The sequence below is a fragment of the Muscardinus avellanarius genome (assembly GCF_963383645.1).
Source record: "Muscardinus avellanarius genome assembly, chromosome: 12".
In the NCBI taxonomy this organism is placed as follows: domain Eukaryota; kingdom Metazoa; phylum Chordata; class Mammalia; order Rodentia; family Gliridae; genus Muscardinus; species Muscardinus avellanarius.
Window position 1 is genome coordinate 15,123,803 of NC_137798.1, and position 6,104 is coordinate 15,129,906.

Sequence of the window (6,104 nt, forward strand, 5' to 3'; positions counted from 1 at the left end):
CACACCGCCAGCACCCTGGGGCATTTTACCTGTGAGCTACTCCTCCAGCCCTATTTTTTATTATTTTTTGTGGTGCTGGGGATGGAACCCAGGGGCTTTCTACCTCTGGGCTATACTCCCAGAACTATTTTATACTTTATTTGGAAACAGGGTCTCACTAAGTTGCTGAGAGCCTCACTACATAGCTGAGGCAGGCTTCAAACCTGTGCGATCCTCCTGTCTCAGCCTCCTAAGTGCGGGAATTATAGGTACAGGTGTGCGCCACTACGCCGGACTTTAGTCCTATTTTTTTTTTTTTTTTGTGAGTCTGGAGATGGAACCCAGGGGCATTTGACTTTCGAGCTACACCCCTTGCCCTATTTTTTTCTTTTTCTTTATTTTGAAACAGGGTCTCACTGAGTTGCAAAGAGCCTCACTTAAAGTAGCTGAGGCTGTCCACGAACTGTTGATCGATCCTCGGGCCTCAGCCTCCTGAATGCTGGGATTACAAGCATGTGCCACCATGCCCGGCTCTATTTTTTATTTTGAAGCAGGGTCTCCTTAAATTGAGGAGGGCCTCACTAAGTAACTGAGCCTGGCTTTGAACCTGTGATCCTCCTGTCTCAGACTCCCAAGTACTGGATTACTCATGTGCACTGCCATGCACAGCTTTGCCTTTTATTTTGATCTCCTCCATTGCTAGGGTCTGTATTGTTGAGGCTCGGTGGCTCCATTCTCAGCCTCCCAAGGACTGGGATTCCAGGAGTGCATCACCGTGCTGGCTCAAACTATCAAATAGGACTTCGCTAAGATGGAGGCAAAAGGGAATACTTTTATTTTCAAATGCTGCAGTAGTTACTTTTGGTTCCCGATTTGAGGGTTGTTACAACATGCAAGAAACTTGTGAAATGATTGTGTATTGACACCTCTGCAGAATTTGTCTTTTTTTGTGTGTGTGTGTGGTACTAGGGATGGAACCCAGGGGCATTCTACCTTCAAGCGATCCGCCCAGCCCTATTTTTTATTATTTATTTTGAAACAGGGTCTCATCACTGATTTGCAAAGGGCCTCCCTAAGTAGCTGAGGGTGTCCGCGAACCTCCATCCTCCCGTCTCAGCCTCACATGCTGGGATTACAGTGTACCACCACCACACCCCGGCCTGGGTTTTGTCTTTTTCAGTACCATTTTTTTCTTGCTTACTATAAAAGCAGTGATCACTGACAGTTTAGCAGACATTTCACATTTAACTTCTTTTTTGTTTCTTTTGTTCTTTATTGTTTAAAATACCCGTGAGCCTCCATGCTGGGTCCCAGTAGGAGGGAGGGCTGCAGGCCATCCCTAGCAAGCAGTGAGACCCGTCTAAAGTCACAAGGCCCGAGGTCTGGGCCCTGGCTTCAGTCCTGGCACCAGGAAAAAGAGGAAACCAGGCGTAGACTGGCTCCTAGCGCGCAGCGCGTTAGCACGGTGGCCGGTCCTGCAGCCTGCTGGTTGCTTTACTTTGAATTCCAGGTGTGGAGTCATAATGCCCATTCTCCATCATGCCATTCTAGAAGAAGATGTGGAAATGGAAACTCTGCGCGTAGTAAACTGTAGCTACTCGGGGACGATGAGGCCACCGGCAGCAGGTGATCGTGCCGGTTATAAGTGTAGGTAAAATTAATTTTGGTGAAATTTGAGGTCAAACTAATATTGACCCCGTATTCTCACAGGTTGCCCCAACGGCTCCTGGTGGCCTTTTTTCGAGGCGCTGCGTTGAACACAGTGCTTCACGCCCGTCTACAGCCCTTGTCCTTTGACTTTGTGTTCTCACCCGGGCCTTGCTAAATTGCCGGGGCTGGTCACAGCCGGCCTCCTGCCTCAGCCTCCCCGCCCCTGGGATTACAGGACCACTGTGCCTAGCCCCAGTTTTAGACCCTGCCTTTATTTAAAAAAAAGGAAGTCTGGCATGGTGGCACAATTTTTTTGTGTATGTGGTATTAGGGGTGGAACCCAGGGGCTTTTCTACCTCCGGGCCACACTCCCAGACCTATTTTATATTTTATTTGGAAACAGGGTCTCACCAAGTTGCTGAGAACCTCACTAAGCCAAGGCTGGCTTCAAACCTGTGCGATCCTCCTGTCTCAGCCTCCCAAGCGCGGGGATTACAAGCGTGCGCCACCACGCCCGGCTTCTATTTTTATTCTTTCTTTTTGAAACAGGGTCTCACTAAGCTGCTGAGAGCCTCCCTAAGTAGCTGGGGCTGGCTGTGAACCTGCCCAGTCCTCCTGTCTCAGCCTCCCAAGCGCTGGGATTACAAGCGTGCGCCACCATGCCCGGTTTTGGTGGCACAATTGTGATCCCATTACTTAGGGAAGTTGACACAGGAGGATCCCAGGTTCACATCCAGCCTCAGCAACTTAGTGAGACCCTGTTTCAAAACAAAATAAAATAGAACTGGGGCTGTATGTTGAAGGTAGAATTGGGTTCCATCCGAATACCAAACCAACAACAAAAAGGGTGGGAGCTAGGCGTGGTGGCTCACACCTGTAATCCCAGCACTTGGGAGGTTGAGACAGGAGGACTGGGCAGGTTCACAGCCAGCCTCAGCTACTTAGGGAGGCCCTCTGAAGCTTAGAGCCTGTTTCCAAATAAAGAATAAAAAACAGACTTGGGGCTATAGCTCGGAAGTAAAAGTCCCCTGGGTTCAATCCCTAGTACCACAAAAAAGAAGCAGGAAGGGTCGGGGGCGGATGCCTTGCGCTCACTCTATGAAACACCACCAACGGAAGGCGTGGCTCTATCCCAGCATTTTCCATCTCTCTTCCATGTTTTCTTTTTTCCCATGTTTTCTTTTTTCTGTAGCCCTGGGGATGGAGCCAGGGGCATGAAGGCAGTGGAGACCCTGTGTGAGTGACGTACTAGGTTTATGTTTGGGGTTATACTTAAAACAGGCTGCATGGTAAAGGAATTATTGGAGAGAAATTGAAATTGAAGGAAGAGGATCTGTTCGAGCTTTCACCATAAATGAAGTTGTCTTAGACATTAGAAGAGGGGATGGCTAAGGAGTAAAACTTCCCTGGATTTGGGGGTCAAGGGGACGGTTAGGATTTTTTTATGGTGCTGAGGGTCGGGTCCTGCACATGCTAGATAAATGCTCTGCCACTGAGTTACACCCCCAACTCTAGAATTTTATATAGAAGTTTTCCTATAAATTTTATATATTTCCCAGTGGGACTAGGATTGAACCCAGGGCTATTCTACTTTTTTTTTTTCAGGTCTGGGGATGGACCCAGGGGCATTCGACCTCCGAGCTACACCCCCTGTCCTGTTTTTTATTCTTTATTTTGAAACAGGGTCTCACTGAGTTGCAGAGGGCCTCACTAAGTAGCTGAGGCTGGCCCCAAATCTGCGATCCTCCTGTCAGCCTCCCAAAGTACTGGGATTGCAAGCGCGCGCCTGCGTGCCGGCTCCTGAATTCCTGAATTCCTATCGGTGAAGCTCCCGGTGAGAAGAGCTCATGCTTGGCCTGTGGTGGTGGAGGGCAGGGAAGCTCATGGCGTTTCCCCTTTCAGCTCCGTGGACTTGTGTCAATACCTTCAGCACCCAGAAAGCTTTACCATTTATCTTTATTGAGTTCCTGATATCTGCCGAGCACTAGCCCGTGTGTTGGGAACACTTCAAAACAGGTAGGGGGCAGTTATAGCCAGCATTCAATTTGCAGTACAAGATTAGTGAAAATATTAGGGTGTGTGTCAGGATAGAGTTGGGGATGGTACAAAGGAAAGCAACTGATGAGGATTTTCTTTCTTTCTTTCTTTCTTTCTTTCTTTCTTTTTTTTTTTTTTTCAGGTCTGAGATGGAACCTAGAGGCATTTGACCTCTGAGCTACAACCCCTGCCCGATTTTGTATTCTTTATTTTGAAACAAGGTCTCACTGAGTTGCGAAGGGGCTCACTAAGTAGCTGAGGCTGTCCTCGAACTGCGATCCTCTTGTCTCAGCCTCTCAAATGCTGGGATTTCAGGCATGTCCCACCATGCCTGGCTTGATAAGGATTTTCAAAGCCTCGGGATAAAGAAAAAGCCTAGCCTTCTGTTTTGTTACAAGTGCTGAGGGTTAAACCGAGGCCTGGCTAAGTACACACAGTACCACTGAACTGCTCTCCTAGCCTGAGCCTCTTGAAGGGATGGAAAGGCTGGGGAAAGAAGGAGGTGCTGGAGAGGAAACTACTTAATGTCCTGGGGATGAAAACCTTTTGATTTCTTTAAGTACTGGGGATTGAATTAAGGGTGTAATTCATGCCCAGCTCTTTGTTTTTTGGAACAGGGTCTCACTAAGTTTGCAAAGGGCCTCACTAAGTAGCTGAGGCTGGCCGGTAACCTCGGCCTCCTGTCTCAGCCTCCTAAATGCAGGGATTCGAGTGTGCGCCCCATGCCCAGATTCCCATGCAGATCTAATCACTCAGTCTTTCTGTACGCCCATAGGTCAATGTATACTTTTCAAGTTATTATAATACAGTAGATGGTGGTATGTGTCAAGTTTTTGAAAGCCACCATGGTGGTGCACACTTGTAATCTCAGTACTTGGGAGGCTGAGACAGCAGGATCGCAAGTTCACAGCCAGCCTCAGCTACTTAGGCCCTCCGCAACTCAGTGAGACCCTGTGTCAAAGAATAAAAACTAGGGCTGGGGTGTAGCTCAGAGGTAGAATGCCCCTGGGTTCCACCCCCAGTACAGGGAAAAAAAAGTTTGAAATTCAACTTATTTAATGAAGGAATTTATATAGTCAGCTTAATATAAAGAATGCTGAAATAAAGCCAGGCGTGGTGGCGCAGGCTTGTAATCCCTGCGCTTGGGAGGTGGAAACAGGAGGATCGCGCAGGTTTGAAGCCAGCTGCGCTGGCTTAAGAGACCCTGTTTCCAAATTTAAAAAAAATACATAAAATAGGTCTGGGAGTGTAGCCTGGAGGTAGGAGGGCTTCCAGGAACCCTAGTACCATACACACACACACAAAAAAAAAAAACTGAAAGTAGCAAGCATATAAAACTGGCTAATATCCTGGTATTTATACAGTAGCCTTTTGGATCATTCCTGCTGAGCAGAAGGTAATTATTTTACCCTTCTGGTTTTCTGTGAGTTACCTTTAAACTCACAGGGTCATGAACTTCCTGGACCCCTCACCAATGGAAGTCAAACAGGCAGAGACTTGATGTAATTGTTTAGGAAGTGTTCTGGCGTAGATTAGAAGTCAGGACATCCTTCTGTTCAAGGTGTGAGTATTCACAGCAGCTAACCTCTGCGTCCTTGCCTTTGCTGTAGAAGAGCTTTCAGAATCCGCGCCTGACTCGATCTCAGTTTTGTCCGTGCTCCTTTGAGCCTTGGCTCCAGTGGCGGCAGTAGATTTCTCTTAGGACAGCGGCCGTCTACTCGGATCTCGTGTCCACAGTTCCTGCGCAGGGGCAGGCCTGATTTAGATGTGTTAAGCAATTCCGGAAGAGCACCATTTGCCCCGGCAGAGGGACTTCAAGGTTCAAGTGGGTCTCAGATGGAAAGGGGGTAGGAACCCGGGTAGAGGAGGACTTGGGTCTAGGTCATTGCCAGTGACCTCAGGTCGGGCATCAGCCTCTCATCTCTTCCCCCCCTGTTTTAATTCAGATGTGGCAATACTACAGTTAACTTTAATAAAAACTGTTTAAGCTGGGCCTGGGGCACACTCTTATAATTCCAGGACTTGGGAGGCCAAGACAGGAGGGGGTTCTTGGCCAGCCTCAGCTTCTTAGGCCCTCTGCAAGTTAGTGAGACTGTTTCAAAATAAAGAATAAAAGATGGGGCTGGGGGTAGCTCAGAGGTCAAATGCCCCTGGGTTCCATCCCTAGCACTGCAACAGGACCGCACAAAAACCAAAAAGATCATCGATCCTGGTCCTCTCTGCTCGAGTTTTTTTTTTTTTTTGGTGGTACTGGGGTGGATCCCAGGGGTCTTTACCTCCAAGCTATACTGCCAGCCTTATTTTATACTTTATTTGGAAATAGGGTCTCACTGAGCTGTTGAGAGCCTCACTCAGTAGCTGAGGCTGCCTTCGAACCCGTGCGATCCTCCTGTTTCAGCCTCCCAAGCGCGGGGATTACAAGCGTGCCCACCACGCCC